The sequence below is a fragment of the Drosophila mojavensis genome, unplaced genomic scaffold, assembly GCF_018153725.1.
Source record: "Drosophila mojavensis isolate 15081-1352.22 unplaced genomic scaffold, ASM1815372v1 contig_79, whole genome shotgun sequence".
Lineage (NCBI taxonomy): Eukaryota > Metazoa > Arthropoda > Insecta > Diptera > Drosophilidae > Drosophila > Drosophila mojavensis.
In genome coordinates, this window is record NW_025318904.1 from 26671 (window position 1) to 35422 (window position 8752).

Genomic DNA, 8752 nt, shown 5'->3' on the forward strand with positions numbered 1-8752 from the left:
GTCCCGCGCAGCTCGTCGTCCGGATTGGCAGCCATTAAGCGTTAGTGCGTGGCCAGTGTGCATCCATGGAGCACTGGCGTCAATCACTGGCATGCGCCGGCTGGCGCATACCCTCTCCATCTATGTAGTGGTGAGTTGAAAATTGAAATATTAATATTTTCTTCTTTTTTCTTTTCAGATTAGAGGACCCCCAATGGCATCGGCAATCAGGTAAGTAAATTAATATTTTTGGTATTTTTTTTTTTTTTTTTTTCAGATTAGTGGACCCCAATGGCGATCAGGTAAGTATATAAGAATTTTTTTTTTTTTTCATATTTATTGGCAGCATATATTCTTATTTTTTTCAGCTATTTTCTTTTTCAGCTTAAAATTTTTTTTTTTTTTTTTTTTTTTTTTTTTTTTTTTTTTTTTTTTTTTTTTTTTTTTCCATAGTTATTTTTTGTTTTTAACATTTTTTGGCCTTTTTTTTTGAAGCTTTTTTAACTTTTTTCTTTATTTTCAGCCTTTTTTCTTATTTTTTCAGCTAATTTATTGACAGTCAGTTTGTTTTGGCTTGACATTGCCATGGTCAGTAAAAAGTCGCATACAAATATGTATAGTTTTGCATTTTATATGCAGTTAGTGGCTCTTCAGGGATTTTCGATAAATTTATCGAAGGCGATTGTCGTCCATCCAGATTTTTGCCAGGACTGGCGAGTGTCTCGTTTTGAAGCTGATGTATTGGTGTTATCCCAAGGTGGCAGGTAAGTATTTACATATACGTTATATGTATTTTTTACATTGTTTATTAATTTCTTCGTTTTATTTCAGTTCGTCTGCGTTCTACTGGCGTCCATTGTGGTTAATTAGTCAATTGTCAAGTAATTTTGTACATATTTGATGTATGTAGTATTACTCGTCAATTGATGTGTTAGCTGTCAGTGAGTGGCGCAGGTCCGAATTGGCATCGTTGAAGAATTGTCCTTGGTCGTCAGGTAAGTGGAAGCATTGTTAGCATTATTAATTTGTTTATTTTTTTTATTTTCAGCATGACACTGAGGCGAGTTGTATTTCGTTGGATTATCCCTGAGTCGTCAAGTGTGTTTGTATGCGTATCGTCGATTATTTGCGTAGTTTTACTTTGTTATATATTCATTTATTAACATGTCATTCTTTTTAGGTTATTGGCTGATCGTCATCATTGTTGTTGCTGCTGCATGTAGTCATCTTCATTTTGGATCCGGCTGGTGCATTAACGGTCAGTAGTGTTTCTCGCTGGCTGACGAGGAACAGACTGAGCCGTCAGTACACCAGCTTGATGACATCTCCATCGCCGTTTCGAACTGCCTGTCCAGGTCCAGGCCCAGGAGTTCGTGGAGATCAATTCGGGGATTTTGTTGTGGCTGCCGCCTTATTTGTTGAATTTCATCTGTTTGTTCTGCATGTTCTTGTTGTATTTGTTGTACTTGTACTTGTTGTTGTTGTGTTTGTTGTACTTGTACTTGTTGTTGTTGTGTTTGTTGTACCTGCTGTTCAGTTTTACTTGTATTTGCTGCTGCATTTGTCTGTGCGTTATTGTCTGTTTTGGTCAGTAGTGTATTGAGTAGTTTGTCCAAAACAGTCAATAATTTGTCAATTTTTTGTTCAATGCGGCCAAACATTGCTTTGTTTTGTTTGGCCGATTGAGTTGCAGCCTGTTGTTGTTGTCTTTGTAGTGAATGTTGTAATTTGGCCAAGTGTTTTTGTGCTGTGTTTTTGCTGTTTTTCGTCACTGTGGCCTTATTTGCTGGTGTTTTTGTTACTTTTGTCTTGTTTAGTGGTGTTTTTATTGCATTTCCGCGTATTGTCTTTGGTTTATGTCTTTGTAGTTGCATGTCTTTGTCATTTGTGTTGTTGTTGTTCTTGCTGCGCGCAACGCTACTATAAGTCAATTTGCGATTGACTGCTTGCTGCGCGTTTGTCTCTTGTTGTTGTAGTTGCTGCTCTCGTTGTTGCTGTTTTTGTGGCTGCCTCTGTTTGCGCATTACTTGTGTGGCTTGGGCGGCAAGCAGTTTCACACGCGCTGCTTTAAAGGCCGGACAGCCTTTAAAGCAGCTAACATGTGAACCCCCACAGTTTGCACATGTTGCCGCCTCGTCCCTGCCTTTTGGGCACTCTGTGGATGCGTGTGCTCCCGCACACTTCATACATCTAAATGGCCGCCTACAGTAGTTTTTCGTATGGCCAAACGCTTGACATCGATGGCACTGGGCCGGATCGATGGGTTTGGCCATACGCTCCACACTAACTGCTTGCATACCGATCTGTTTGAGACTGAGCACCGCCTCATGGCTGCCATCAGGCTGCGGCTGGAGCTCAATCTCAAACAGATTGAGTGGCTTTGAAGTAAATCTGTGCTTCATGACGCGCACGAAACGCGTCATGAAGCCCAGAGCATGCAACTGCACCCTCAACCAGTCGCAAGGTGTCGAGTGGTGCAAGTGCTTTAGCACCACTCGATAGCCTTTTAACTGGCGTGGCTGGTGAGTGTGCAGTTGCAGCTTTTCTTGCTGCAGTACACTCAGTACTGCATTATATGTATCAAGGTCATGGCAGTGAATACGTAGTCCTCGCCCAGCACCACCAGTAGCTTTAGTGCTGAATCTTTTCACTGATGGATGCTTATAAAGCATATCCATCAGTGGCACTACATCAGTCACCAGAGGCAAAAAGATAGCTGGTATCTTTTGCTTGGTGACTGTTTCTTTGTTTATTGGCTGTTGTTGCTGTTGTTGGTGCTGGGGTGGAGCTGTAGGGGCAGAGACGGGGGCTGTAGTTGTGACGTCAACATTATGTATTTGTGCTTGTACACGTATTTGCTTTGGTTGTGGTGATGGCTTTGTTTGTGTAGACGTAGTGGTGTTTGTTGCATGTTGTGACGTAGCTTTATGTTTTTTGTAACTTTGCTTGTCTTGTTGTAGTATTTGTTGTAGTTTTTGTTGCCGCCTTTCTTGTATTAAACGTGTAGCAAAGTCGCTTGTGAATTGTGGTGTGTTTAATATCAACTTTGTAGCATCGTCGTTTTCGTCAAGCTCATTGCATCGTCGTTTGAGTGGCGACTGCACATGAGCCTGGCTGTGATTGGCAGCTGTTGTTGTTGTAGTAGCGGTGGCAGCGTCAGCGAATGGCTGCGGCAGCTCATGTGGCAAGTATGGCGGCACATGGCTCAGCCATCTTGCCACTGAAGTCGCGCTTGTAGCATTGTTTTTATGTTTATTTGATGTAGTTGTTTTGTTTGTTGTAGTTGTAGTTGCATGCATTGTATTTGTTGCATTTGTAGTTGCATGTGTTGTTGTAATTGTCTTAGCATTTGTTGTAGTTGTAGTTGCATGTGATGTATTTGTCGTAGCAGTAGTCAGTTTAGTGTTTGTTTGTACTTGTTGCATTTGCACTGCTTGCTGTGTCATAGTGTTGAGTTGTTTTCTCGTAGTGACGTCATCGTTGTTTGGTTTCGGTTTAGTTGAGTGACTTTGTTTTGAGCGTGAGCGTGATTCGTGTGAGTGTGGTTGAGTGTGAGCGTGATCGTCGGGGTGGGTTTTTGTGTTTGGATGTGATTGAGTGTGTGTTTGAGTGATAGTCTCTCTTTGTAACAATGGCCGATCCAAGTTTCGGAGAGAGAGCCGCCTATGCTGTGGACTTTCACTGCGCTCTCTCTCTCCTTCCTCCAAGCCGCTCTCGAGCGACCTGCGGCCGGCCATTTTGGACGCCTTAATTGGCGCCCTTTTTGGCGCCCTTTTCTTGGGTGCTAGAGGAGGGGGGAATATTGGCAGTGAGTACTCACCAATATCCATATTGGCTCTCGGAGCCTTATTTGCGGGCATCTTGACTCTGTCCGACTCCTCTACGTTGGGCATGATGTATGCGGCGACGATATCCTCATCTCGGCCCACCGAGATTGGCGACGAGTTGGTGGCAGCTTTGGGCATCTTGTGTAGTTTTTTTTTTTTTTGTGCGTAGTTTTTGTTGTATGTAGTTTTTGTGGTGTTTCTGTTGATTATTTGTAGTTTTTGTTTTATTAACTTTGTGTGTGTGTGTTTTTAGTTTACACTTAGTGGCCGTTTTGTATTATTTTAATATATTTAACATTACTAACACTTAACATTTAACATATAAAAACAACACTAACACGTAGATATTACCACATTTGTAGTTTAGTTGCTTTTAATTTGTTTTATTTTAGCTATAAAACTCGTTAAATTTGGTTGTGTTGTATATATATGTGTGTGTGTGTGTATGTAGTCACTTATGTAGTTGCACTTTTTAATTTGTGTTGTTTTATTTGAATTTTATTTTCCACTTGTCAAGAATATCACAGTAGTTGTTGTAGTTGCGTTGGTTTTTCTTTTGTTTTATTTTAAATAAAATCACAGAAAATAAATAGTTTTTTAACTTTTATATATGTGTATGTGTGTATGTGTGTATGCACATAGAAATGGCCACTTTTTAGGTTGTTATATTTTAGTTATTTTTATTTGAATTTAATTTTATTTTGTTGTAGTTATCACAGTTTTTGTTGTTTAATATTGTAGTTTAGGTTTTAATTCGTTTTAAATAAAAACTCGTTAGTTTTAGTTGATTTTATATATGTATGTACTTATGCACGTATGTACATAGAAATGGCCACTTTTTGAGTTGTTATATTTTATTTAATTTTATTTGAATTTTGTTTTAATTTGTTGTAGTCAACGTGGATTTAGTTGTTTAATATTGTAGTTTAAGTTTTATTTTGTTTCAAATAAGAAATAATTAGTTGCGTTTAATTTTATATTTCTATGTATGTACATATGTAACTATGCACATAGTAATGGCCACTTTTAGATTTTGTAAAACAAGGTAAGTTTTATTTGAATTTTTATTTTGTTTTAGTACATAATTCACAGCTTTTATTGCTTTTAATTTGCTTTGTGTTTCATTTTAATTCAAATAAGGATTCGCAAGATATTTAATTTTTTCATTTAATACTTATGTCCATAGACGCGCACAAGATGGCCGATTTTCATAAGTGAAAATTTTTGTCACATTAATTTTATTTAATTCGCCGCCGTTGAGAGCTGTTAAAATGTTTTTAATTTGTTTTAAATAAAAAGACACTTTTATTTAATTTTTAATGTTTTTTTTTTTTTTTTTTATTATTCACCGCAGTCTTTACTTAGTATAATTTACAAAGTCAGACTACTCTATTTGCCCGCCGGCCTCGCGCTCAGCGGTGTGCGTCCGTTCACGCTCGCGACACTCAACTTATTACTCGGGTGAGCAACTATGGTGTGAGTCGGATTCACAGCATCTTCAGGCACTTGTTGGGTTGTATGGGTTAAAATCCGGTAGTCACTCTTGCGATTAACTTAGTGACGCTAACTAGACACTTAACAATAGTTTCGTCTAGGCAATCTAGATAGTCTAGATGGTGGCGTCTGCCGTCGGCCGCCGGGGCTCACTGCCGCGCACGAGTCGGATCGGAGCTCGATTTCAATCGCGTGCGCACTCGCTGCCGCTCTACAGACGAATCTCTGAACTGGACTGCCCAGCGCCTCCACCTCACTGTACCGATTCAGCCAACATTCCGATCCCAAATCCAATTGGAATTGGAACTGAAATTGGCCACCGAGTGTGCGGCTGCTCCCTCTATTGGGAGAGCCAGCACAGCCGGCAGATGGCTGAACGGGCAGGCGCTTGACAGTCACTCGGTTCCGTGTGTATCCCATTGAATACCGAGTATTTTTAAATTGGAATGGATTGGCGCCCTAGTCAATGTTAAACTTAACATAACAGGGCTCCAACTGGCTTGGCTTACATTGATGTTAACAGCCGCGCAGGGCTGCCATATCTTATTAATATACTTAACATAGATGCGAATACTAAGTGTGTGTGTGTGTGTGTGAGTGAGTGTGAGTGAGTAAATGTTTAAAGAAATTGCGTTGCGCGAGATATCAAACTACAAGCTAAGTAAACATAATTAACATTACTAGGATTAATAATAATAAAACTAATACTAAATACTAAATACTACTAATAAAAACTAATAATACTAATATTGATATTGAGTTTAAATTGGATTCTTACAAAATAGTAGAAATAAGAAAAGAAAATACAAGTGTTCTATTTTACAGGTGATTCTTTTGTTGGCTGCTCGATCGGTGGAGGGGAACGAGCATCAAGGTCTGCTGCAGCCAGCCGCCGAAACACTGGCAATCTGGCATGGTGAGTAGTGGCGACATCAGTCCAGGAGTGCTGTTGAGGAGTTGGGATGACTTCATCGGTGGATGCAACAGAGGCAGCAATTGCACTAGCATTTGCACTTCTGTTGTTATTTGCAGCATTAGCATCGTTAACGACATCGGCATCTGGAGCTGGCAGTGGCACCAGCTGTGGCATCAGCACTGGCACTAGGGCGGCCAGCACATGCATTGGCTGCAGCTGCATCCGCAAATGCAACTGCATGGGCGTCGTCGTCATCGGTGGCGTGATGGCAGCATGATGGCTAGCAGTGCTGTGGACACTACCAGCATACATATTAGCTGGTAAATTACAAGCAACGGGACAGACATCAGCATCAGCATCGACATCAGAGGGGATACTGGCATCTGTGCAAGTGGCATGACCAGCACTATAACAACTGGCACTGGCAAAAGGCATCAGCTCTGGCGCGAGCAAATGCATGGATCCATTGGCGGGCACCCATAGCTTGGCCAACATCTGTCGTATCGGCAAGTGTTTGACCATGAAGCACATGGGCGTATTCATTTGAGTTGTAGATTGCTTACACTTTGCATAGATTAACCAGATTTGATTAATTCCAGTGCAAACCGAACCATACAACAACCATGCTGTGCATGATGATGATGCAGAATGATGTGTCGAGGGCCGATGCATGCAGCCTGTCAACGAGCTGCAAGCCCACACACACTGGATCAATGACGAGTATCGAATGTCTGCACACACAATGACAGCCTGCCGGTCATAATTTTGGACACGTAGCAGGGAGTGCAGAGCTAATATTATTAATTTGGTAGTATACCACTTCTTGATCACAACATCTTTAAGAGTGGAGTCAAGGCATTGATGATGATGTTGCTTCCTATATTGCAGCACAGACGCCGCCGCCGCCGCCGCCGTCGCAGATACAGCCGTCGCAGTTACAGCATACCGGACACCATCGATAGCAACCAGGACATGTAGCAAGGAGCAACGAGTCATCTTTGTACGTAAATTGATGTAGTTTAACCAAAAGCTGTAATCCCATCGATTGAAAGCTAATGAGCATTTGTTGTTGTACCCTCTTCTCGTCCTCCGCATCCGCATCCGCAATTGGATACACATTCGCGACACGAGTGCATTGGATAAAAATGAGTGGATTGTTAGGTGAGTACTATTATTATTATTAAGTGAATGTATTAATACAATTATATTAGGTTTGTTATAGCTGCAATAGGTTGTCATTATTATATATGTGAGGTTTCATTTGCAAATTGTTGCCTACTGCTAGCAGTGAGGCAAGTAGTTAGCGCGGACATCATTTCAATAAGACGATCCAACTTGGCTGCAATAGCATTGTTAGCGGCTGTGTATGCATTTCCATTTGCATTTGCATTTGCATTTGCCTTGGAATGCTTACGTTCAAGCAGCATTAGGCCAATTAATTGATCCAGCTTCTTATCAATACTGCTCACATTATCCCTGCCACCTGGATACTGATGAGTCAGGTAGAGTTGTTGCTGCTGCTCCTGCTTCTGCTGCTCCTGCTGCTCCTGATGCTGCTGCTGTTGAAGTAGTAGTTGCAGCTGTAATTGTTGCATAGTTTGAGGCTGAAGCTGTAGTTGCTGTCGCTGTAGTTGTCGACTTTGAATTCGTCGCTTTTGTTGAATTTGTTGCTGCTGTTGCTGCAGCCAGTCGCTTGGCTGTTTAACACTTAGGCCAAGTTTTAGGGCATCGGCATAGCTGCCAACCACAATTTTGTTCAACTTTAGTGGCTGCTTGGGCGGCTGCTTAGGCTGCTTAGGCTGCTTGGACTGTTGCTGTTGTTGCTGTTGTTGAATAGGCTGCTTCTTCTTGGCCTTGATTGGTTTTTGCCTTTGTTGCTGCTGCTGTTGCTGCTGCTGTTGTTGAGGTTGCTTCTTCTGTAGCTGTTGCTGCTGCTGCTGCTGCTGCTGTTTGGTAGCACTTGTGGTAGGGGCCTTGTTTAGGTGTCGTTTAATAATTGCCGCTGTTGTAGCGTTATTAATGCGATTTGAATTTGATTTACGTGCCAGTTCGGCAACCAATTTAGTGGCTTGCTGAAAGCCCTGCTGATTCGATAGCTTCTGTTTGCAGGCCTCTTTGAATGCCTTGCAGCCGCGATAGCTAGCAGCATGTTCGCCCATACAATTGGCGCATTTTGCTGGCTGGCTATCGTCCTTCGATCGCACACAGTCGGTGGATGCATGGCTGCCGCTGCATTTCACGCATACGAAAGGACGGCGACAATAATTCTTCGTATGGCCGAATTTTTGGCAACGATGGCATTGCACAGCATCGGCATTACGCAAGATCTTCTCGATTCTCACCTTTTGGCCGCCCAAGCACACAATGTTCAGCACATTCGCGCTATTCGGCTCGGCCACTATTTCCACCTCGAACAGATCCAGAGGCTGGCGAGTGAATCGCTTCTTAATGACGCTTACGAATCGTACCGTATAGCCCAGATCCGTTAGCTGTTGCCGTATCCAGCTAGGTGGCGTCGATCGATGCAAATAGCGAA